The sequence below is a fragment of the Zea mays genome, chromosome 1 (assembly GCF_902167145.1).
Source record: "Zea mays cultivar B73 chromosome 1, Zm-B73-REFERENCE-NAM-5.0, whole genome shotgun sequence".
Lineage (NCBI taxonomy): Eukaryota > Viridiplantae > Streptophyta > Magnoliopsida > Poales > Poaceae > Zea > Zea mays.
Genome location: NC_050096.1, coordinates 17,749,406 through 17,775,838, shown reverse-complemented (window position 1 = coordinate 17,775,838; position 26,433 = coordinate 17,749,406). Strand labels below are relative to the sequence as shown.

The window sequence follows — 26,433 nt, the reverse complement described above, 5'->3', positions numbered from 1 at the left end:
TGCCAACACAACATAAAGCAACTAGAACAAGTGCAATATCAATGCAAATGAAAACTCAAAATTGTTTTGATTCAAATTTGGCATATATGGATCATACTTTGCCACCACTTGGTTTGTTTTTGCAAATCAACCTTAATTTCCTATCTCTAAGTCAAACACACTTGTAGAGACATAAAGAGAGTTGTTCCAATAGAAATTGATCACAGTATCAAAAACTCCCCCTATTTCCCATAATCAACCATTCTCCCTACAAGAGACCAACTTTTGACAAAAAGAGCCAATAAGAGTATTTTGACAAAACAAAAAGCTCTATTTTATTATTTTCAAAATTCTCAAGTGGTAGCTGATCCATTTATTGCTTTGGCCTTATTTTCTCCCCCTTTGGCATCAAGCACCAAAACGGGATCAATCTTGGCCCTTAAACCCCATTGTCTCACCAAAATCTTCAAATGAGAATACAAAGGCAATACAAGTACACGAGATGAAATTGGAATAAGTTACCCTCTCATCGGAGTGCAGTGGAAGTCTTTCATGGTACAAGTCCACCTTTTCCCTTTCAAACCTCCTTTGAGACTAAATTAAGCAAACTCAAGCACACGGTTAGTCTCAAAGGGTCAAGTTGTAGCACATCTCCCCCTAAATATGTGCATCACTTGCAAAAGGACTTGTGAGGTCCGGGGAGTGTTTGTACAACTTGAGCACCACAAGTAAACAACAAAATGCATAAGGAACATGATCAAAGGCATAAACACATGTATGATATAAATCAATCCAAGTTCCGCGAATCTAGGACATTTAGCTCACTATGCAGCCTGCAAAAGGTCTTCTCATCTAAAGGCTTGGTAAAGATATCGGCTAGCTGGTTCTCGGTGCTAACATAAAACACTTCGATATCTCCCTTTTGCTGGTGGTCTCTCAAAAAGTGATGCCGGATGTCAATGTGCTTTGTGCTGCTGTGCTCAACAGGATTTTCCGCTATGTGGATAGCACTCTCATTGTCACATAGGAGTGGGACTTTGCTCAGATTGTAGCCAAAGTCCCGGAGGGTTTGCCTCATCCAAAGTAGTTGCGTGCAACACTGTCCTGCGGCAACATACTCGGCCTTAGCGGTGGATAAGGCAACAGAAGTTTGTTTCTTAGAATTCCATGACACCAGGGACCTTCCTAAGAATTGGCACGTCCCTGATGTACTCTTCCTATCGACCATACATCCAGCATAGTCAGAGTCTGAATATCCAATCAAGTCAAAGTTAGACCCCTTTGGATACCAGATCCCGAAGCAAGGCGTAGCGACTAAATATCTAAGAATTCGCTTCACGACCACTAAGTGACACTCCCTTGGATCGGATTGAAATCTAGCACACATGCATACGCTAAGCATAATATCAGGTCTACTAGCACATAAATAAAGTAAAGACCCTATCATTGACCGGTATGCCTTTTGATCAACGGACTTACCTCCTTTGTTGAGGTCGGTGTGTCCGTCGGTTCCCATCGGAGTCTTTGCGGGCTTGGTGTCCTTCATCCCAAACCGCTTCAGCAAGTCTTGCGTGTACTTCGTTTGGGAGATGAAGGTACCATCCTTGAGTTGCTTCACTTGGAACCCAAGGAAGTAGTTCAATTCGCCCATCATCGACATCTCGAATTTCTGCGTCATCACCCTGCTAAACTCTTCACAAGACTTTTGGTTAGTAGAACCAAATATTATGTCATCGACATAAATTTGGCACACAAACAAATCACCATCACAAGTCTTAGTGAATAAAGTTGGATCGGCTTTCCCAACCTTGAAAGCATTAGCAATTAAAAAGTCTCTAAGGCATTCATACCATGCTCTTGGGGCTTGCTTAAGTCCATAGAGCGCCTTAGAGAGCTTACATACGTGGTCGGGGTACCGTTCATCCTCGAAGCCAGGGGGTTGCTCCACGTACACCTCCTCCTTGATCGGCCCGTTGAGGAAAGCGCTCTTCACATCCATTTGGAACAACCTGAAAGAATGGTGAGCGGCATATGCTAGCAAAATACGAATTGATTCTAGCCTAGCCACAGGAGCGAAAGTCTCCTCAAAATCCAAACCTGCGACTTGGGCATAACCTTTTGCCACAAGTCGAGCCTTGTTCCTCGTCACCACCCCGTGCTCGTCCTGTTTGTTGCGGAAAACCCACTTGGTTCCCACAACGTTTTGCTTGGGACGAGGCACCAGTGTCCAAACTTCATTCCTCTTGAAATTATTGAGCTCTTCCTGCATGGCCGACACCCAGCCCGGATCTAGCAAGGCCTCTTCTACCCTGAAAGGCTCAATAGAAGAGACAAAAGAGTAATGCTCACAAAAATTCACCAATCTAGAGCGAGTAGTTACTCCCTTGCTAATGTCACCCAAAATTTGGTCGACGGGATGATTCCTTTGAATCGTCGCTCGAACTTGGGTTGGAGGTGCCGGTTGTGCTTCTTCCTCCCTCACATGATCATCTTGTGCTCCCCCTTGATCACACGCCTCCTCCTGATGAACCTGTTCATCGTCTTGAGTTGGGGGATGCACCATTATTGAGGAAGAAGGTTGATCTTGCTCCAATTGTTCTTGTGGTCGCACATCGCCAATCGCCATGGTGCGTATTGCGGCCGTTGGAACGTCTTCTTCATCTACATCATCAAGATCAACAACTTGCTCTCTTGGAGAGCCATTAGTCTCATCAAATACAACGTCGCTAGAGACTTCAACCAAACCCGATGATTTGTTGAAGACCCTATACGCCTTTGTATTTGAGTCATAACCTAATAAAAACCCTTCTACAGCTTTGGGAGCAAATTTAGAAGTTCTACCTTTCTTCACAAGAATATAACACTTGCTCCCAAATACACGAAAGTAAGACACATTGGGTTTGTTACCGGTTAGAAGCTCATACGAAGTCTTCTTGAGGAGGCGGTGAAGGTAGACCCGGTTGATGGCGTGGCAAGCCGTGTTCACGGCTTCCGACCAAAAGCGCTCGGGGGTCTTGAACTCTCCAAGCATCGTCCTCGCCATGTCTATGAGCGTCCTGTTCTTCCTCTCTACCACACCATTTTGTTGTGGTGTGTAGGGAGCGGAGAACTCGTGCTAGATCCCCTCCTCCTCAAGGTACTCCTCCACTTGAAGGTTCTTGAACTCGGACCCGTTGTCGATCCTTATCTTTTTCACCTTGAGCTCAAACTCATTTTGAGCTCTCCTTAGGAAGCGCTTGAGGGTCCCTTGGGTTTCAGATTTATCCTGCAAAAAGAATATCCAAGTGAAGCGGGAAAAATCATCAACTATAACAAGACCATACTTACTTCCTCCTATACTTAGATAGGCGACGGGTCCGAAGAGGTCCATATGAAGCATCTCCAAAGGTCTTGATGTGGTCATCACATTTTTGGTGTGATGAGAGCTTCCACCTGTTTGCCTGCTTGACAAGCTGCACAAGGTCTATCTTTTTCGAAATGCACATTAGTTAGACCTATCACGTGTTCTCCCTTTAGAAGCTTGTGAAGGTTCTTCATCCCCACATGTGCTAAACGGCGATGCCATAGCCAGCCCATGCAAGTCTTAGCAATTAAGCATGCATCTAGACCGACCTCCTCTTTTGCAAAATCAACTAAATAAAGTTTGTCGTCTAGTACACCCTTAAAAGCTAGTGAACCATCACACCTTCTAAAGACAGACACATCTACATTTGTGAATAAACAATTGTATCCCATTTTACAAAGTTGACTAACGGATAACAGATTATATCCAAGCGACTCAACTAAAAACACATTAGAAATAGAGTGCTCGGATGAAATAGCAATCTTCCCTAACCCTTTTACCTTGCCTTGGTTCCCATCACCGAATATGATTGAATCTTGGGAATCCTTGTTCTTGACGTAGGAGGTGAACATCTTCTTCTCCCCCGTCATGTGGTTTGTGCATCCGCTGTCGATAATCCAGCTTGAACCCCCGGATGCATAAACCTGCAAGGCAAATTTAGGCTTGGGTCTTAGGTACCCAACTCTTGTTGGGTCCTACAAGGTTAGTCACAATGGTCTTAGGGACCCAAATGCAAGTTTTATCTCCCTTGCATCTTGCCCCTAATTTCCTAGCAATTACCTTCTTATCCTTTCTACAAATGGCAAATGAAGCATTGCAAGCATGATATATTGTCGAAGGTTCATTAATTTTCCTAGGAACATTAACAACATTTCTCCTAGGCATATCTCTACCATGCATATAGGAAGAACTAGAAGCAAACATGGCATGAGAATCAAAAGCATCATAACTTCTATAGGCATTCCTAGAATGTCTCCTATCATGATACATGAAAGCATGGTTCTTTTTAGCACTACTATCCATAGGGGCCTTCCCTTTCTCCTTGGCGTAGATGGGAGCCTTATGGCTTGTTAAGTTCTTGGCTTCCCTCTTGAAGCCAAGTCCATCCTTAATTGAGGGGTGTCTACCAATCGTGTAGGCATCCCTTGCAAATTTTAACTTATCAAATTCACTCTTGCTAGTCTTAAGTTGGGCATTAAGACTAGCTAGTTCATCATTTAACTTTGCAATAGACACTAGGTGTTCACTACAAGCATCAACATTAAAATCTTTACACCTAGTGCAAATCACAACATGTTCTACACAAAAATTAGATCTATTTGCTACTTCTTGTTTAGCATTTAAATCATTGTTAACATCTTTTAAACTAGAAATTATCTCATGGCAAGTAGATAGTTCACAAGAAAGCATTTCATTCCTCTTGATTTCTAAAGCAAGGGATTTTTGAGCCTCTACAAACTTATCATGTTCTTCATATAAAAGATCATCTTGCTTCTCTAATAATCTATTCTTATCATTCAAGGCATCAATTAATTCGTTAATCTTATTAACCTTGGTTCTATCTAGACCCTTGAATAAACAAGAATAATCTATTTCATCATCATCACTAGACTCATCCTCACTTGAAGAAGCATAAGTAGTATTGTCTCGAGTACATACCTTATTCTCCTTCGCCATGAGGCATGTGTGACTCTCGTTGGGGAAGAGGGATGACTTGTTGAAGGCGGTGGCGGCGAGTCCTTCATTGTCGGAGTCGGATGACGAACAATCCGAGTCCCACTCCTTGCCAAGGTGTGCCTCGCCCTTAGCCTTCTTGTATGCCTTCTTCTTCTCCCTCTTGTTCCCTTGTTCCCGGTCACTATCATTATCGGGACAGTTAGCGATAAAATGACCAATCTTACCACATTTGAAGCATGAGCGCTTCCCCTTTGTCTTGGTCTTGCTTGGCTGCCCCTAGCGACCCTTTAGCGCCGTCTTGAAGCCTTGATGATGAGGGCCATCTCTTCATCATTGAGCCCTGCCGCCTCAACTTGCGCCACCTTGCTAGGTAGCGCCTCCTTGCTCCTCGTTGCCTTGAGAGCAACGGGTTGAGGCTCATTGATTGGACCGTTCAACGCGTCGTCCACGTATCTCGCCTCCTTGATCATCATTCGCCCGCTTACGAACTTTCTAAGAACTTCTTCGGGCGACATCTTGGTGTACCTAGGATTTTCATGAATATTGTTCACCAGATGTGGATCAAGTACAGTAAAGGACCTTAGCATTAGGCGAACGACGTCATGGTCCGTCCATCGCGTGCTTTCGTAGCTCCTTATTTTGTTGACAAGGGTCTTGAGCCGGTTGTACGTTTGGGCAGGCTCCTCGCCCCTTATCATCGCGAATCTCCCGAGTTCGCCTTCCACCAACTCCATTTTGGTGAGCATGGTGACGTCGTTCCCCTCATGTGAGATCCTGAGGGTGTCCCAGATCTGCTTGGCATTGTCCAAGCCGCTCACCTTATTGTACTCTTCCCTGCACAAAGATGCTAAAAGGACAGTAGTAGCTTGTGCATTTTTATGAATTTGTTCATTTATAAACATGGGACTATCCGAGCTGTCAAATTTCATTCCACTCTCTACAATCTCCCATCTGCTTGGATGGAGAGAGAACAAGTGACTACGCATTTTGTGACTCCAAAATTCGTAGTCCTCCCCATCAAAGTGTGGAGGTTTGCCAAGAGGAATGGAAAGCAAATGTGTATTTGAGCTATGCGGAATACGCGAAAAATCGAAAGAGAAGTTTGAGTTAACCGTCTTTCTTTTGTCATAGTCGTTGTCGTCGTTGTCCTTTTGGGAAGAAGTGGACTCGTCGCTGTCGTCGTAGTAGACGATCTCCTTGATGCGCCTTGTCTTCTTCTTCTTCCCATCTTTACGTTTGTGGCCCAAGCCCGAGTCGGTAGGCTTGTCATCCTTCGGCTCGTTGACGAAGGACTCCTTCTCCTTATCATTGATCACAATTCCCTTCCCCTTAGGATCCATCTCTTCGGGCGATTAGTCCCTTCGTGAAGAGAACGGCTTCGATACCGATTGAGAGCACCTAGAGGGGGGTGAATAGGTGATCCTGTAAAAACTTAAACTTAAAGCCACAAAAACTTGTTTAAGTGTTAACATAATAATGCCAAGTGGCTAGAGAGGAGTCTTAACAAAACACAATAACCACAAGAGATCAACACAGAGATAGCATAGTGGTTTATCCCGTGGTTCGGCCAAGTCCAACGCTTGCCTACTCCACGTTGTGGCGTCCCAACGGATGAGGGTTGCAATCAACCCCTCTCAAGCGGTCCAAAGACCCACTTGAATACCATGGTGTTTTGCTTTGCTTTTCTATATCCCGCTTGCGAGGAATCTCCACAACTTGGAGTCTCTCGCCCTTACAAAGATGTTCACAAAAAAGCGCAGAGTAAGGGAGGGATGAGCAACTCACACAAGACACAAAGATCACAGCAAATACGCACACACAAGACCCAGACTTGAGCTCAAGAGACTATCACGAGTTTCTCACTAGAACGGAGCTCAAATCACTAAGAATGTCGAACAAGTGTGCAAGAACGAAGTGTGAGTGATCAACTATGCTCAAAGAATGCTTGCATGACTTCTCCATGCGCCAAGGGGTCCCTTTTATAGCCCCAAGGCAGCTAGGAGCCGTTGAGAGCATTGTAGGAAGGCAATTCTTGCCTTCTGTCGACTGGCGCACCGGACAGTCCGGTGCACCACCAGACACTGTCCGGTGCAGATTTCTTTCCTTATTTGGCGAAGCCGACCGTTGCAGATCCAGAGCCGTTGGCGCACCAGATACTGTCCGGTGCACACCGGACAGTCCGGTGCCCCCTTGTGACCGTTGGCTCGGCCACGCGTCACGCGCGGAATCCTCGGCCGACCGTTGCCCCGGCTGACCGTTGGCTCACCGGACAGTCCGGTGCCTCACCGGACAGTCCGGAGAATTATAGTCGTACGCCGTTGATGGCTTCCCGAGACCGACGACCCGAGAGTCCGGTGATTATACCGTACAGTCGTGCACCACCGGACAGTCCGGTGATTATACCGTACAGTCCGGTGATTATACCGTACACCGCCGTCGAAGTCACGAGAGCAGCAAGTTCTCCAGAGCCAGCCTGGCGCACCGGACACTGTCCGGTGCACCACCAGACACTGTCTGGTGCACCACCGGACAGTCCGGTGCACCAGACTGCGCAGACTTTGGCTGAACAAAGCCATCTTTTTTCCAATTCGATTTCTCCTGTTTCCAGCACTTAGACACAATACATTAGTTCATAAAACAATGTACTAAGTCTAGAAACATACCTTTTGACTTGATTTGCACTTTGTCCGCTACATTGCATAGATTAACACAAAAGCACTTGTGTTGGCACTCAATCACCAAAATACTTAGAAATGGCCCAAGGGCACATTTCCCTTTCAGCCTCGACGCTCATGGCGACTCGCAGCTTGTCATCGACCAAGTCATGAAGAACTCCCACTGCCGCGACCCGAAGATGGAAGCCTACTGCGCCGAGGTTCGGCGCCTGGAAGACAAGTTCTACGGGCTCGAGCTCAACCACGTCGCCCGTCGGTACAACGAGACTGCGGACGAGCTGGCTAAAATAGCCTCGGGGCGGACAACGGTCCCCCCGGACGTCTGCTCCCGAGACCTACATCAACCCTCCGTCAAGACCGACGACACGCCCGAGCCCGAGAAGGCCTCGGCCCTGCCCGAGGCACCCTCGGCTCAACCCGAGGCACCCTCGGCCGCCAAGGGTGAGGCACTGCCCGTCGAGGTGGAGCGGAATGGGGTCCCGCCTAATCAAAACTGGCAGACCCCGTACCTATAATATCTCCACCGAGGAGAGCTACCCCTCGACGGAACCGAGGCTCGGCGATTGGCGCGGCGCGCCAAGTCGTTCGTCTTGATGGGTGACGGAAAGGAGCTCTACCACCACAGCCCCTGAGGCATCCTCCAGCGATGCATATCCATCGCCGAAGGTCAGGAGTTATTGCAAGAAATACACTCGGGGGGCTTGCGGTCACCACGCAGCGCCTCAAGCCCTCGTTGGAAACGCCTTCTGACAAGGTTTCTACTGGCCAACCGTGGTGGCCAACGCCACTAGGATTGTACGCACCTGCCAAGGGTGTCAATTCTACACAAGGCAGACCCACCTGCCCGCTCAGGCTCTGCAAACAATACCCATCACCTGGTCGTTTGCTGTGTGGGGTCTGGACCTCGTCGGTCCCTTGCAGAAGGCACCAGGGGGCTTCACGCACCTGCTGGTCGCTATCTACAAATTCTCCAAGTGGATTGAGGTCCGACCCCTAAACAGCATCAGGTCCGAACAGGCGGTGGCATTCTTCACCAACATCATCCATCGCTTTGGAGTCCCGAACTCCATCATCACCGACAACGGCACCTAGTTCACCGGCAGGAAGTTCCTGGACTTCTGCGAGGACCACCACATCTGGGTGGACTAGGCCGTCGTAGCTCACCCCATGACGAATGGGTAGGTAGAGCGTGCCAACGGCATGATTCTGCAGGGACTCAAGCCAAGGATCTACAACGACCTCAACAAGTTCGGCAGGCGATGGATGAAGGAACTCCCCTCGGTGGTCTGGAGTCTGAGGACGACGCCAAGCCGAGCCACGGGCTTCACGCCGTTTTTTCTAGTCTATGGGGCCGAGACTATCTTGCCCACAGACTTAGAATACGGCTCCCCGAGGACGAGGGCCTACGACGCCCGAAGCAACCAGACCAACCAAGAAGACTCACTGGACTAGCTGGAAGAGGCTCGGGACATGGCCTTACTACACTCGGCGCGGTATCAGCAGTCCCTGCGACGCTACCACGCCCGAGGGGTTCGGTCCTGAGACATCCAGGTGGGCGACTTGGTGCTTCGGCTACGACAAGACGCCCGAGGGCGCCACAAGCTCACGCCTCCCTAGGAAGGGCCATTCATCATCGCTAAGACTTTGAAGCCTGGAACATATAAGCTGGCCAACAGTCAAGGCGAGGTCTACAACAATGCTTGAAACATCCGACAGCTACGTCGCTTCTACCCTTAAGATGTTTTCGAGTCGTTCATATACCTCGTTTACATACACAAGTAAAGTCTAACCATCAAGGAAGGGTCAGCCTTGCCTCGGCAAAACCCAACCCTCCCTCAGGGGCTAGAAGGGGGAACCCCCTCTACGTCAAAATTTTCCTCGGAAAAAGTCTTTCGGTCAGAACATCTTTCGCGATTTTCAACTACGTCGATAGTGGGATCCTGAAAACGACGGAGTACACGTAAGCGGCAAGGCCGACTGAGCCGAGGGATTCCTACGCCTTCGGGATACGGATACCTCACTCATCATCTTCTGCGATAAGTAACTCACGCTCGGATGAACGATCCTGCTAACCGAACAAGTCTTAACGCTCGAAAACTTCTCTGCCGAAACGATTTTTCGTGCCTTCTCGACTATATCGATAACAGAATCCCGCGGACGAGCAAGAGTACACGTAAGCGGCGAAGGTCAACCGAGCCGAGGGACTCCTACGCCTCCGGGATACGGATACCTCACTCATCACCTTCCGCAATAAGTAACTCTCGCTCAGATAAACGATTCTGTTACCGACAAGCAAGTCCTGATACTCGAAACAAGAGGAAAAGAAACGCAGCTTTATAACATGACAATGACATGTTTGGGCCTCGGCGGCCGCAAAAAACATACACACACTACAGACAAACTGTTCCTGCAGGTTCAGACATCAATAGGGGGAGCAGCAGCACCCTCGGCATCGTCTCCGCCTTCGGCGGAATCTGACCCGGCCTCGGACGGCAACACGGTCGAGGGATCTCCACCTCGAAGGAAGATGTCAGCACTGCGCCTGGGCCATCGCCGCCAGGGTCTCCTCCAGGAACTCGGCCCAAGCAGACGGCTTGTCCGGCCGCTCTGTGGCCTCAGCCAGCTAGGGATGGCAATCGGGCGGGTAGAACGCGGGTATATGGTTCGCGTATCCATACCCACGCGATAAAACCAAACCCATACCCATACCCATTTACGCTCGTGGGTACGGATCTGTATCCGTACCCGTACCCGCTGGATATCCGTTACCCAACGGATATCCGTTACCCGCCCGCCCGCCCACTAAAATTTCAGCAACATTCCATTACAATAGCATTGTACCAGAAATTTGTCATAATTTAACATTCCAACAACCTCAAATAATAATTTTAGCACCAAACAATAATTTCAACATTCCAAAACAATAATTTCAACATTCCAACAACATAAATAGATAACATTCCAGGCTTACAACAATATTTCACCAATAGTGACATAGTCCATAGCAAGTAGTAGAAGTAGCAAAGACAGTACAATACATCATAAAACATGTTCTTGGAATGAAATTACAGTCATACATAGTTTTCAAAATGCAACAACAAATTATTGTAATGAGCATGGCTGAATGGCATTCAACTTCATTTGACATCTTGTGAATTTTCCTTCAAATTTCTTCATTTGGCATCATGGAGAATCCAAAGGAGAGTTCCTACAATGATATATAATTAGTTATAGATATATCATGAAGTCATGGTAATTATCAGAAAAGAATATGCTAGTACTTACAACCTACCACAAGTTCTTCTTGTATATCTTCAAGACAAGTCCACAAACCCATATAATCTTCTTTTCCTACAATAAGAGAGAGTACAACAAATGAGAGTAAACTGAAATCAAAACATACAAGTTACAACGACATACAATAATTTTAAAGATGTATTGTTTGTACCTTTTGCTTGACCAACACGAAGCCAATTTTGTGCACACATCAAAACCTCTAAAGTTTTGGGAGTAAGTCGACTTCGATGATCACTTAGCACTCTACCACTAGTACTAAAAGCAGACTCTGAAGCGACAGTTGTAACAGGAATAGCAAATATGCCACGGACTATCATCCTTAGAGTAGGGTACCGTATCCCAGAAATTTTCCAATAGCCTAATATATCAAATTCCTTTGACTTGGGAATACGACCTTCATCCACATAAAGATCAAGCTCAGACTTAGCCTTTTCTTCATCACTGCACATGTCATCGAGCTCTTCCTCCATGGCAGAGAACAACTCATCCGTATATGTGGAAGCATTAGAAACATAAGATGATGATGCATTTTGTCCACCACTAGTAACAGGTTTAATGCATTTGTTGTTGTACTCTCTAATCAGTTCATCAAATAATTTCCTCACATTTTCTATCTCTAGCATTGCTCTACTTTGTGCACCAAATAGACGTGTATAGCATGCTTTCAACATTCCAAATTTGTATCTTGGATCAAGAACAACAGCAATAGCCATTAGACCATGAATGCCAGTCCAATATTTATCAAATTTTGTAATCATACGACTTGACATGGACTTGATTAACTCATCATCACACTCTAGCCACTTGCTCATGTGTCCTCTAATTGCACATATCTTTGGAAAGAAGTCATTAGTTGTTACATATTGTGTTCCAGAAAACAATTCGGTAATTTCATAGAACAATTTCAACCTATCGCAAACTTCACTAGCAAACTTCCATTCATCCTCACTTGGAGAAAAATCATAAGCTCTTTCACATTCAGCCAAACGATCAAAAGCCTCTTTGTAACAAATAGCAACACTGAGCATGATATAAGTAGAGTTCCACCTTGTTTTGCAATCAAGCGACAATTTCTTGTTGCATTCAACATTAACTTGTGCAACTATTTCTTGGAATCTCTCATGTCTTTTAGGAGTAGCATACCAAAATGCAACACTATTTCTAATCTTTTCAATCCCACTACCCATTACTTCCAAACCATCTTTGACAATTAAATTTAATATGTGCGCGGAGCAACGCATATGCAACAGCTTGCCACCCAACAAAGGTTTCTTTCCTCTCAACTTTCGATTCATCAATGTGATGAGTGCATCATTAGTGGAACAATTATCAAGGGTTAAGGTAGATATGTTCTTATCAATGTGCCAATCCATTAGACATTTCATAAGAACATCACTAAGTGCTTCAGCAGTATGTGGAGATGGAACATAAATGAACCTACATATAAAAATATAGACATAGAACATGGTATATCAATTAATAGCTAAAGGACAGCAAGGTATGTCAATTAATAGCTAAAGGACAGCAAGGTATGTCAATTAATAGCTAAAGGACAGCAAGGTACCTCAAAATACAACTTTGAAGCTGCCATCATTGGTCAATAAAATGTCCGATAACAGTCATATAGCCTTTCTTTTGATTCTCAGCTGTCCACATATCGGTCGTTATTGCAATTCTTGCATTATTCTTCTGCATAAAGCTCAAGGCCTTCTTCTTCTCAATCTCATAAATCCCAATGATGTCATTCTTCAAAGTGTTTCTAGTGATCATCTTAAACATCGGTTGAAGAGCACTTGAGTACCTTCTAAAACCAACATGATCCACAATGGACAATGGATATTCATGCAAAACAACCATTTCAGCAAGGGCCTTTCTCGCCACATCTTGGTCGAAAACATACTTCTCCACCGACACTTGTCCTTGTTCGCTACTAGATTGTGAACCTCAAAGAGCTTTGTACCTTATCTGTAGGATTCCTCTTTCGATAGATGCATGTCTCTAGATGGGCTTTCAAATGAGATGTACCATTCTTTGTTACACCCGAAAGCTTCTTTGAACAATAATTACACTTTGCCTTCCAAACATCTCCAACTTTTACCCTCTTGAATTCACTCCACACTACAGATTTCAATTTTCTTTTTCTCCCATTTTCTTCTACTTCTACTTCATCATCATCCTCTGCACCATCTTGTTCAACATTAATCACATTCTCTGGAAGCCCACTTCCACCCTCAACAGATGCTTGAGATGAGGGAGGTTGAAATTGAGTGTTGCTATTTTCGTTGGGAGTTGACATCACAAATTCACAATCTGTATAAACAGAGAAGGCCTAGTGTGGGCAGCAAACAAAAAAAGCAACGCTTCTACTAGTGTGCTGTGTCACTGACTCACTGTGTGCAACGGCAAACAAATGATGAAGGGAAAAAGCAATAACCTGGAGGCTGGAGTCCTGGACGACTGCAAGCGGCAAGCTAGCTACTGCAGGTCAGGTCGACGGAGAGGCAAGCCAGTAAATGCAGTCTGCAGGTCAGGACGTCAGGTCGCGGTCGCGGCAAGCGGTGTGCCGTGCGCGGAGGCGCCCGAGGCCGAAGGAGAGGCGGGGCGCTCAGGTCGCGCCGTCGCGCTCAGGAGTCAGGTCGGGCCGTCGGGCGGTGCGCTCAGCCGCTCAGGTCGGCGTGGAGCGGTCGGCATGGAGCACTGCAGCCTGGGCGCCTGGCGGCTAGGGTTAGGAGTCCTTGCTGCTCGCTGGATGTCGTCGGATTGAAGAGGCCGCTGGGAGCCTGGGACTTGGGATTGGGCGCTAGCCGCTGGGAGCCTAGGACGTTGGGTAATTGGGTGATTTGGATCAAGGTCTCAAGGACTCACGGGTCACGGCCCACGGGCTTAGCGGCTGGCGCATGCGCATGGGACTGGGAGTGGGTCCACATGTCATACCCAACGGGTGACGGATATGGATAGCATATATCCATACCCGCGAAATTAATAACCGCGGATACTATATAGACCCATATCCGTACCCGCGGATACAAAAATCCACCATATCCGTACCCGACGGGTAAATAACCGCGGTTATTTACCCATAACCGTACCCACTGCCATCCCTACAGCCAGCTGTCCCCCGAGAACACCAGCCTGGCTCATGGCCTCGGCAGCCCGACTTCGGGGTTGGTCCCGCCAGTGGATGACCCGGCCAGGCTCCGGCCACCGCTGCTACGCCTCCTCGGCCCAGGCCATCGAAGCTCCCTTTTCGAGCCAACTCCGCCTTTGTCCATGCTGACACCGCTGCCTCCGGCTCCGGCTCATCGCAAAGCGGCCGAGGGTTTCTTTAACTGGGCAAGAGAAGCCTTGAGTGGTAAGGCCGACTGAGCCAAGGGACTCCTACGCCTCCGGGATACGGATACCTCACTCGTCACCTTCCGCGCAGGGCAACTCACATTTGGTTAAGCGGTTCAGCTAGCCGACATGCGAGACCTGGTGCTCGAAATAGGGAAGAAACACGGCTCTACGCCCAAATACACAGATATTCAGGCCCCAACAGCCGCAATGAACATACGCCGGCACTCAAGATGCCATTACAAACGGAACTCCGGTTCCACTCCCGCGGGTATGAACAACCTCCATACCAGGAGGCCCACGGGACGACGAACTCCAAGCGGCTCACCAACAACCGCTCCAGCAGCAGCGACAACGACCTCCGTCCCGGGCGGCAAGACAGCTGCAGCAGCGGCTTCAGGGCGAACGCTGCGGCAGAAAAGCCCTCGCCCACAAAGGACGAGGACCAGCCATTCAAGCCAGGGAGACAGAGGTCCAAGGGTGCGGGCGGAGTTGGCGATCTCGTCGGCGGAGAAACCTTCTCCGGCTGCTGCCACCACAACACTGACGGCGGCGTCCACCTGTCCGCCAACACTGCACCAGCAAGCGTCGGCCGCCCCCAAAGCGCATCGGCAGGTCCTCACTCCCGCCCTCGCCGAGGCCGCCCCAGAACACGAACATTGCCCTCGCGGCGTACGACGTGCTGGGGAACCCTCCGGCACGGTTGTCGGCGCGAGGAAGACCTAGACGTGGTCGGCCCGTACGCGGCGCGACCGCCGCCCGGGCGAAGGACGGAACGCTGCGCCCTGTCCAGGGAGCAGCGGTTCGCCTTCCCCCGCATGGCTGAAGGAAGCCTCCGCAGGACTGGAGGATGCCTTTCTCCCCCAAACGCTGGGGGAAGAAAAGGGTTACCGGCCCACGCAGAGGCAACCCCCCACTCGGTGCGCTCCTCCGCCTCAGCCCGGATGACGAAAATCCTTGAAGCAGAGGGCGGGGAGGATGCCGCAGCCCAGCTCGCTTCTCCCCACCAAACTGCCCATTGGTGGGGGAATGCAGCCGGGCTGCACGACGAAAATCCTTAAAGCCGAACGATGGCTGAAAGGTACCGATCTCCACGAGATCGCGCTCCTCCAACGGCACCAAGAGCAAGGTGACACTGGGGCACCCCATCCGGGGGCTCGGAAGGTGGAAGGGCGCGATGCATGAAGAGAATGCGGAGGCGTGACTGCCACCCAGAGAGCCTTTCCGTTTTTAAAGGCAACTCACCCCACTCGCGTCTTCAGGCGTCGCAGGCTAAGTCTTCACCAATGCGCTCAAAGATCCTCCCCCTACGACACGGGGGCTGGGTCCCACATGACATGCAAAATGGCCCAGGACAGAAGAAGCCAAACCGCCGCGCGCCGAGCGCGTAACCGCCCAGTGGTTACAAGCATTCCTCCGTCTTCGCCTAAACCAGCGGGTGAAAGGGCGGACCGCCATGCAGGCAGCATGCAACCGCGCCATGGAGATGCACCCTTTCGACTTCGATGCGTCCAGCATGGAGTCCCAGGCCCACACGTCATGTAACCGGCGCGCCGGTTACTACGTGCGAGAAACTGCAGCGCCACTTGCGCCAGCGCCGCGCCTTCTCGACTGCGGAACTGGTGCCGCAATTCGAGGCAACCCTGCGCGTGGACCAGCAGTGCCAGCCAAACACGTCGGTCACGGGTCAGTCAGCCACGGGAGAAGACACGACGGTCGATATGGCCAGAAGTGGGCCGACAGTAATGGCGGCAGCAGGTGGGCAGAAGCGGCGGTCAAATCGTCTGCAGGCTCACGTCCCCTTCTGGAGCACCAGGAGAGCTCTCTCCCACGGTGTGAAGACGACGTGCCCGTGTTCCGTTCCTCGAACGGCTCGCGCATGCACAACGGCTGCCCCGCAAACCACTCGTCCCATCGCATTAACTCCGCGGCAGGGCAGGCGATACCTTTGGCAGGCAAAGCGGGCGACGCTTCACCTCCGCCATAATGACCGCGTCAAAAAAAATGCTGTGCCACGACGTTCAATTTCGTATCCTTTTTCTCTCCCCCTTTCTCTCTCTTGCTACAGGGACCGGGAAAGGGGATACTCCAAAAGGGATCCTTCTCCGCGAAGGAAGTGGGCCCCGATCCCTCCTACTGATCAGAGGTTCGAAGGCTGACCCCTCGGAAGGGTTCGACAGCCGCCTCAGAGCATTCGGGCTCCACGCCCACTACTGGTCAGAGGTTCGAAGGCTGGCCCCTTGGAAGGGTTCAACAGCCGCCTCAGGCCACTCGGGCTCCGCGCCCACTACTGATCAGGGGTTCGTAGGCTGGCCCCCCGAAGGGTTCGACAGTCGCCCTACAACATGCAGAGTGAGGGATGACTCTAGGTACGTTCGATACATAACAAAGGCTCGGGCTACGCTCCTGAGGTACCCTAGGACATTTCCGAGACCAGCAGGAGTGATTTTGTAATGGAATCTGTCGGGGACCACAATTAGGGGTACCCCCAAGACTCCTAAAACTCGGCTAGTAAACACCATCAGCACAAAGACGCAAAGGCCTGATGGGCACGATACAGGTCAAAGCTCGGTCCGTTCAAGGAACATGATCTCGCCTCGCCCGAGCCCAGCCTCGGGCAGGAACAGTATACCAAGGCAGATTCACGCCTCGCCCGAGGGCATCCTCAAGTAACGGGCGCACCTTCGACTCGCCCGAGGCCCAGCTTGGGTAGGCTTCACAGTGAAGCAACCTTGGCCAGATCGCCACGCCGATCGACCACATCACAGGAGCATTCAATGCAAGGATCGCCTAACACCTTATCCTGACGCGCGTTCCTCAGTCGACAAGGCCGAAGTGACCGCAGTCACATCGCCCCTCCACTGACTGACCTGATAGGAAAACAGCGCCGCCTGCACTACTCCGACTGTTGTGCCACCCGCCAGGGTGAGGCTGACAGCAGCCATGTCCAGCCTCGGGCGCCATAGGAAGCTCTGCCTCGCCCGACCCCAGGGCTTGGACTCAACCTCGACCCCGGAAGACGGTCTCCGCCTCGCCCGACCCCAGGGCTCGGACTCAACCTCGACCTCGGACAACGGTCTCCGCCTTGCCCGACCCCAGGGCTCGGACTCAACCTCGACCACGGACAACGGTCTCCGCCTCGCCCGACCCCAGGGCTCGGACTCAACCTCGACCTTGGACGACGGTCTCCGCCTCGCCCGACCCCAGGGCTCGGACTCAACCTCGACCTTGGACGACGGTCTCCGCCTCGCCCAACCCCAGGGCTCGGACTCAGCCTCGACCTCGGAGGAGCCTCCGCCTCGCCCGACCTTGGGCTCGGGCCGACCACGTCGCAGGGGGGGTACATCATTACCCTACCCCTAGCTAGCTCAGTCTACGGGGAACACGACCGGCATCCCATCTGGCTCGCCCCGGTAAAACAAGTAATGATGACACCCTGCGTGCTCCATGACGACGGTGGTCCTCAGCCCCCTACGGAAGCAAGGATACGTCAGCAAGGTCCCAACAGCCCCGACAGCTATGCTTCTACAGGGTTTAAGCGCTCCTCCGACGGCCACGACATCACATGAACAGGGCACCAACACCTCTCCAACAGCCACGTCGGCATGTACATAGGACTCTGGCTCCTCTCTGCCGGACACGTTAGCACACTGCTACACCCCCCCCCCATTGTACACCTGGACCCTCTCCTTACGTCTATAAAAGGAAGGTCCAGGGCCCTCGTATGAAAAGGTGGCCGCGCGGGAGGATGGGCTGACGAGCAGACTCTCACTCTCTCTCTCCCTCCCTCGCGAACGCTTGTAACCCCCTACTGCAAGCGCATCCGCCCTGGGCGCAGGACGACACGAGTCGCGGTTCCCCTTATTGTCTTTCCCCCTTGTGTTCCGTCTCGCGCCGACCCATCTGGGCTGGGACACGCAGCGACAATTTACTCGTCGGTCCAGGGACCCCCCGGGGTCGAAACGCCGACAGTTGGCGCGCCAGGTAGGGGCCTGCTGCGTGTTGACGAACAGCTTCCCGTCAAGCTCCAGATGGGTAGTCTCCAGCAACCTCTCCAGCCTGGGACGCTGCTCCATTTCGGGAGTCTCGAGTTCATGTCCCTCGACGGCAGCTACGATATGGTACTCCTTCCTCCGCCGCGTGACAACGACAATGGCGGCCATCAGCCCGCCTGTCGGCGGCGGAATTGACGACGTCTTCCCCGCATGGCGGAAGAACAGCATCCGAGTCTGTCCCGTCACCTTCCCCACCGAAGGAGGAGGAGGCGGGGCAACCATGGCCAAGCAGGAGGCGGCACCTCATTGGTTGTCGAGCGAGTCGACGATGTCGGCGCCCCAGCGGGGGACACGTCGGGCGTCGACCTCGCGTCTGAGACGAAGACGGGCGTCGTTTCCCCGCAACACGCCAACCCCAAGCGGACGGATGACGCCTGCACGCTCGTGAAGGACCTGCTGGGCGTTAGCCTCGTACCTGAGATAACAGTGCAGTCCGTCCCCGACGCGACTCCATCACCATCCGTCGATCAAGAGGTACCGTCTATTTTCCACCCTTTGCCTTTTAGATTCAGCTTCGACCCACCAAGCGACCCCGCTTCGGTGGACGCTTTCATAAAGGCATATCCGAACCTTCCGGGGTATCATATGTGGTCAACCTGGGACCGATTGACGGCCGTCTCGACCTACGGGCCCCCAGGTTCCGCGGAAGATGACGAGCCCGACTATGGTTGGGATTTCTCTAGGCTCGGGAACCCCAGTGCCATGCGGGACTTCATGACCGCACGTGACTACTGCCTCTCCGATTGCTCCGATGATAGCCACAGCCTCGGCGACGAGGACTGTGGCCCAAGTCGCGAATGTTTCAACATCGATCTAGGGGGTCTCGACGAAGGCAACCACCTTGGTATGCCGGAGGATGGCGATCCCCCTAGGGCTGCGCCTCGCGTTGACATCCTTCGGGAGCTAGCTGTGGTCCCAGTCCCTGCGGGGGGTCAGGACGCACAGCTCGAGCAAATCTGCGAGAGGCAGGCCAGGCTCGACGAGGAAGCAGGCCAACTTGTGTAGCTCCGGCAGAACATCGGGCAGGAGTGGGCAGTCCGAGCACCAGCCGGAGAAGCGCGTCATCTGCCCTAGGACGTCCAACACCACGTCGCTAACGATGCCAGGGCAAGGCTGCCCCCGGCTTCCAGTGGGGTGCAGCAATACTACTCCGAGCGATGCCGGAACCATCCACCACCGAGGGATGGCGTATCCAGGGAGAACTCAAGAATCTCCTGGAGGATGTCGCGGTCCGACGGGCCAAAAGCTCTGCCTCCCGAAGGCAGGGGTACCCCCGGAGCATCGCGCCGTGACTTCCCGATTCATGCGGGAAGCCTCGGTCCACACCGGGCGCACGCGGGACACAGCGCCTGCGGCCCCGGGTCGCCTCGGCGACGAGCACCATCGCCGCGACCGTCGAGCCCGCCTCGATGAGAAGGTGCGCTGAGGCTACCACCCCAGGCGTGGAGGATGCTACGACAGCGGGGAGGATCGGAGTCCCTCGCCTGAACCACCCGATCCGCAAGCTTTTAGCCGGGCCATACGACGGGCGCCGTTCCGGACCCCGACTACCATCACCAAGTACTCGGGGGAGACGAGGCCGGAACTGTGGCTCGCGGACTACCGGCTGGCCTGCCAGCTGGGTGGAACGGACGATGACAACCTCATCATCCGCAACCTCTCCCTGTTTCTCTCTGACGCCGCTCGAGCCTGGCTGGAGCATCTGCCTCCTGCGCAGATCTCCAACTGGGACGACCTGGTCAAAGCTTTCGCCGGCAACTTCCAGGGCACATACGTGCGCCCTGGGAACTCCTGGGATCTCCGAAGCTGCCGCCAGCAGCCGAGAGAATCCCTGCGGGACTACATCCAGCGATTTTCGAAGCAGCGCACCGAGCTGCCCAACATCACCGACTCAGATGTCACCGGCGCGTTCCTCGCCGGCACCACTTGCCGCGACCTGATGAGCAAGCTGGGTCGCAAGACTCCCACCAGGGCGAGCGAGCTGATGGACATCGCCACCAAGTTCGCCTCTGGCCAGGAGGCGGTCGAGGCCATCTTCCGGAAGGACAAGCAGCCTCAGGGGCGCCCGAAGGAAGACGTCCCCGAGGTGTCCGCTCAGCGCAGCACGAAGAAGAAGGGCAAGAAGAAGTCACAAGCGAAACGCGACACCGCCGACGCAGATCTTGTCGCCGCCACCGAACACAGGAACCCCCGGAAGCCTCCCGGAGGGGCCAACCTATTCGACAAAATGCTCAAGGAGTCGTGCCCCTATCATCAGGGTCCCGTCAAGCACACCCTTGAGGAGTGTGTCATGCTTCGGCGCTACTTCCACAAGGCTGGGCCACCGGCGGAAGGTGGCAAAGCCCACGACAACGACAAGAAGGAAGCTCACAAGGCAGAGGAGTTCCCTGAGGTCCATGACTGCTTCATGATCTACGGTGGGCGGGTGGCGAACGCCTCGGCACGGCATCGCAAGCAGGAGCGTCGGGAGGTCTGCTCGGTGAAGGTGGCGGCGCCAGTCTACCTAGATTGGTCCGACAAGCCCATCACCTTCGACCAAGGCGACCACCCCGACCACGTGCCGAGCCCGGGGAGGTACCCGCTTGTTGTTGATCCCGTCATCGGCAACGTCAGTCTTACCAAGGTCCTCATGGACGGAGGCAGCAGCCTCAACATCATTTACGCCGAGACCCTCGGGCTCTTGCAGATCGATTTGTCCACGATCCGGCCTGGTGCGGCGCCCTTTCATGGGATCATCCCCGGGAAGTGCGTCCAACCCCTTGGGCAACTCGATCTGCCCGTCTGCTTCGGGACTCCCTCCAACTTCCGAAAGGAAACCCTCACGTTCGAGGTGGTTGGGTTCCGAGGAACCTACCACGCAGTGCTGGGGAGACCATGCTACGCCAAGTTCATGGTCGTCCCCAACTACACCTACCTCAAGCTCAAGATGCCGGGCCCCAACGGGGTCATCACCATCGGATCCACATACCGACACGCGTACGAATGCGACGTGGAGTGTGCGGAGTATGCTGAGGCCCTCGCCGAGTCCGAGGCCCTCATCGCCGACCTGGAGAGCCTCTCCAAGGAGGTGCCAGATGCGAAACGCCACGCCGGCAACTTCGAGCCAGCAGAGGCGGTTAAGTTCGTCCCTCTCTACCCAGCAACAACGCCTCCAAGCAAGTCCGGATCGGCTCCGAACTCGACCCCAAATAGGAAGCAGTGCTCGTCGATTTTCTCCATGTGAACGCCGAGGTTTTTGCGTGGAGTCCCTCGGACATGCCTGGCATACCAAGGGATGTCGCCGAGCACTCGCTGGATATCCGAGCTGGAGCCCGACCCATGAAGCAGCCTCTACGCCGATGCGACGAAGAAAAGCACAGAGCCATAGGCGAGGAGATCCACAAGCTGATGGCTACAGGGTTCATTAAAGAGGTATTCCATCCCGAATGGCTAGCCAACCCTGTGCTTGTGAAAAAGAAAGGTGGGAAATGGCGGATGTGTGTAGACTACACTGGTCTGAACAAAGCATGTCCGAAGGTTCCCTACCCTTTGCCTCGCATTGATCAAATCGTGGATTCCACTGCTGGGTGCGAAACCCTGTCATTCCTTGATGCCTACTCAGGGTATCACCAAATCAGGATGAAAGAGTCCGACCAGCTCGCGATTTCTTTCATCACACCCTTTGGCATGTACTGCTATATTACTATGCCATTCGGTTTAAGGAATGCAGGCGCGGCATACCAAAGATGCATGAACCACGTGTTCGGACAACACATTGGCCGAACGGTCGAGGCTTACGTCGATGACATCGTAGTCAAGATGAGGAAAGCCTCTGACCTCCTCTCCGACCTTGAAACGACATTCAAGTGTCTCAAAGCGAAAGGCGTAAAACTCAATCCCGAGAAGTGTGTCTTTGGAGTCCCCTGAGGCATGCTCCTGGGGTTCATCGTCTACGAGCGGGGCATCGAGGCCAACCCGGAGAAAATCGTGGCCATCACCAACATGGGGCCTATCAAGGACTTGAAAGGAGTACAGAGGGTCCTGGGATGCCTTGCAGCTCTGAGCCGCTTCATCTCGCATCTTGGCGAAAGAGGCCTGCCCCTGTGTCGCCTATTAAGGAAGACCGAGCGCTTCACTTGGACCCCCAAGGCCGAGGAAGCCCTCGGGAACTTGAAGGCGCTCCTTACAAGCGCGCCCATCCTGGTGCCCCCCGCTGCCGGAGAAGCTCTCATGATCTACGTACCCGCAACCACTCAGGTGGTCAGCGCCGCGATCGTAGTCGAGAGATGAGAAGAAGGGCATGTATTGCTCGTCTAGAGGTCGGTCTACTTCATCAGTGAGGTACTGTCCGAGACCAAAATCCGCTACCCGCCAATTCAGAAGCTACTGTACGCGGTAATTCTGACGCGGCGAAAGTTGCGACACTACTTCGAGTCTCATCCGGTGACTGTGGTGTCATCCTTCCCCCTGGGGGAGATCATACAGTGCCGAGAGGCCTCTGGTAGGATTGCGAAATGGGCGGTGGAGATCATGGGTGAGACAATCTCGTTCGCCCCTCGAAAGGCCATCAAATCCCAAGTCTTGGCGGATTTCGTGGCAGAATGGGTCGACACCCAGCTTCCAGCAGCTCCGATCCAACCGAAGCTCTGGACCATGTTTTTCGACGGGTCGCTGATGAAAACAGGAGCGGGCGTGGGCCTGCTCTTCATCTCACCCCTCGGGAAGCACCTCCGCTACGTGTTGTGCCTCCATTTCCCGGCGTCCAACAACGTGGCCGAGTAGGAGGCTCTGGTTAATGGGTTGCACATCGCCATCGAGCTAGGGGTTCGGCGCCTCGACGCTCGTGGCGACTCGCAGCTTGTCATCGACCAAGTCATGAAGAACTCCCACTGCCGCGACCCAAAGATGGAATCCTACTGCGACGAGGTTCGGCGCTGGAAGACATGTTCTACGGGCTCGAGCTCAACCACGTCGCCCGACGCTACAACGAGACTGCGGACGAGCTGGCTAAAATATCCTCGGGGCGGACAACGGTCCCCCCGAACGTCTTCTCCCGAGACCTACATCAACCCTCCGTCAAGACCGACGACACGCCCGAGCCCGAGAAGGCCTCGGCTCAGCCCGAGGCACCCTCGGCCCTGCCCAAGGCACCCTCAGCTCAGCCCGAGGCACCCTCGGCTCAACCCGAGGCACCCTCGGTCGCCGAGGGTGAGGCACTGCCCGTCGAGGAGGAGTGGAGTGGGGTCCCGCCTATTAGAAACTGGCAGACCCCGTACCTACAATATCTCCACCGAGGAGATCTACCCCTCGACGGAACCGAGGCTCGGCGATTGGCGCGGCGCGCCAGGTCATTCGTCTTGCTGGGTGATGGAAAGGAGCTCTACCACCGCAGCCCCTCAGGCATCCTCCAGCGATGCATATCCATCGCCGAAGGTCAGGAGTTATTGCAAGAAATACACTCGGGGGCTTGCGGTCACCATGCAGCGCCTCGATCCCTCGTTGGAAACGCCTTTCGACAAGGTTTCTACTGGCCAACCGCGGTGGCCGACGCCACTAGGATTGTACGCACCTGCCAAGGGTGTCAATTCTACGCAAGGCAGACCCACCTGCCCGCTCAGGCTCTGCAAACAATACCCATCACCTGTCCATTTGCTGTGTGGGGTCTGGACCTCATCGGTCCCTTGCAGAAGGCACCCGGGGGCTTCACGCACCTGCTGTTCGCCATCGACAAATTCTCCAAGTGGATTGAGGTCCGACCCCTAAACAGCATCAGGTCCGAACAGGCGGTGGCGTTCTTCACCAACATCATCCATCGCTTTGGAGTCCCGAACTCCATCATCACCGACAACGGCACCCAGTTCACCGGTAGGAAGTTCCTGGACTTCTGCGAGGACCACCACATCCGGGTGGACTGGGCCGCCGTAGCTCACCCCATGACGAATGGGCAGGTAGAGCGTGCCAACGGCATGATTCTATAGGGACTCAAGCCAAGGATCTACAACGACCTCAACAAGTTCGGCAGGCGATGGATGAAGGAACTCCCCTCGGTGGTCTGGAGTCTAAGGACGACGCCAAGCCGAGCCATGGGCTTCACGCTGTTTTTTCTAGTCTATGGGGCCGAGGCTATCTTGCCCACAGACTTAGAATACGGCTCCCCGAGGACGAGGGCATACGACGCCCGAAGCAACCAGACCAACCGAGAAGACTCACTTGACCAGCTGGAAGAGGCTCGAAACATGGCCTTACTACACTCGGCGTGGTATCAGCAGTCCCTGCGACGCTACCACGCCCGAGGGGTTCGGTCCCGAGACCTCTAGGTGGGAGACTTGGTGCTTCGGCTACGACAAGACGCCCGAGGGCGCCACAAGCTCACGCCTCCATGGGAAGGGCCATTCCTCATTGCCAAGACTTTGAAGCCCAGAACATACAAGCTGGCCAACTGTCGAGGCGAGGTCTACAGCAACGCTTGGAACATCCGACAGCTACGTCGCTTCTACCCTTAAGATGATTTCAAGTCATTCATATACCTCGTTTACATACACAAGTAAAGTCTAACCATCAAGGAAGGGTCAGCCTTGCCTCGGCAAAGCCCGACCCTCCCTCGGGGGCTAGAAGGGGGAACCCCCTCTGCGTCAAAATTTTCCTCGACAAAAGTCTTTCGGCCAGAACATCTTTCGCGATTTTCGACTACGTCGATAATGGGATCCTAAAAATGATGGAGTACACATAAGCGGCAAGACCGGCTGAGCCGAGGGACTCCTACGCCTCGAGGATACGGATACCTCACTCATCGCCTTCTGCGATAAGTAACTCACGCTCGGATGAACGATCCTGCTAACCAAACAAGTCTTAACGCTCGAAAACTTCTCTGCTGAAACGATTTTTCGTGCCTTCTTGACTATATCGATAACAGAATCCCGCGGACGAGCAAGAGTACACGTAAGCGGCGAAGGTCAACCGAGCCGAGGGACTCCTACGCCTCCGGGATACGGATACCTCACTCATCACCTTCCGCGATAAGTAACTCTCGCTCGGATAAACGATTCTGTTACCGACAAGCAAGTCCTGATACTCGAAACAAGAGGAAAAGAAACGCAGCTTTATAACACGACAATGACATGTTTGGGCCTCGGCGGCCGCAAAAAACATGCGCATGCTACAAACAAACTGTTCCTGCAGGCTCTGGCATCGGCAGGGGGAGCAACAGCACCCTCGATGTTGATTCCACCCTCGACGGAACCAGGTCCGGCCTCGGACGATGACCGGAGCAAAAGGACGTCCACTTGCCCACCAACACCGCACCAGCGAGCGCCGGCCGCCCCAAAGCGCACTGGCAGGTCCTCACTCCCGTCCTCGCCACGAAAACGAGAACGGGACCGTCCCAGAACACGAGTACCGCCCTCGCGGCGTACGACATGTTGTGAGAACCCCTGGTGCGGCTGGCCGCCGTCGCCCGGACAGAGGACGGAATGCTGCACCCTGGCTGGGCAGCAGCAGTTTGCCTTCCCCAGCATGGCTGGAGGATGCCTCCTCCGTAGAGCTGGAGGATGGTTTCCACCCCCAGATCCGGAAGGAAGAAGCAGGACGCCAGCCCACGTGGAGGCAACCCCCCACTCGGTGCGCTCCTCCGCCTCAGCCCGGATGACGAAAATCCATCAAGCTAAGGGCGGGGCGGAGGTCGCGGCCCGGCTCGCTTCTCCCCACCAAACTGCCCATTGGTGGGGGAATGCAGCCGGGCTGCACGACGAAAATCCTTGAAGCCGAACGATGGCTAAAAGGTACCGATCTCCACGAGATCGCGCTCCTCCAACGGCAGCAAGAGCAAGGTGACGCTGGGGCACCCCATCCGGGGGCTCGGAAGGTGGAAGGGCGCGATGCATGGAGAGAATGCGGAGGCGTGACTACCACACAGGGAGCCTTTCCCTTTTTAAAGGCAACTCACCCCACTCGCGTCTTCAGGCATCGCGGGCTAAGTCTTCACCAACGCGCTCAAAGATCCTCCCCCTACGACATGGGGGCTGGGTCCCACACGACATGCAAGATGGCCTAGGACAGAAGAAGCCAAACCGCCACGCGCGGAGCGTGTAACCGCCCA

At 53.1% G+C, this 26,433-nt stretch overlaps 1 long non-coding RNA gene across 1 annotated transcript; it reads right to left on the bottom strand.

The window, feature by feature from the left end:
* Positions 1-10,705: 10,705 nt before the first annotated feature.
* LOC103631808 (uncharacterized) lies at positions 10,706-11,248 on the bottom strand. Its single transcript, XR_555498.3, has 3 exons — positions 11,123-11,248; positions 10,967-11,025; positions 10,706-10,882 (listed from the first exon to the last, which is right to left on the bottom strand). It is a non-coding gene; the product is annotated as an uncharacterized lncRNA (long non-coding RNA).
* Between the last annotated feature and the right edge of the window lie 15,185 nt (positions 11,249-26,433).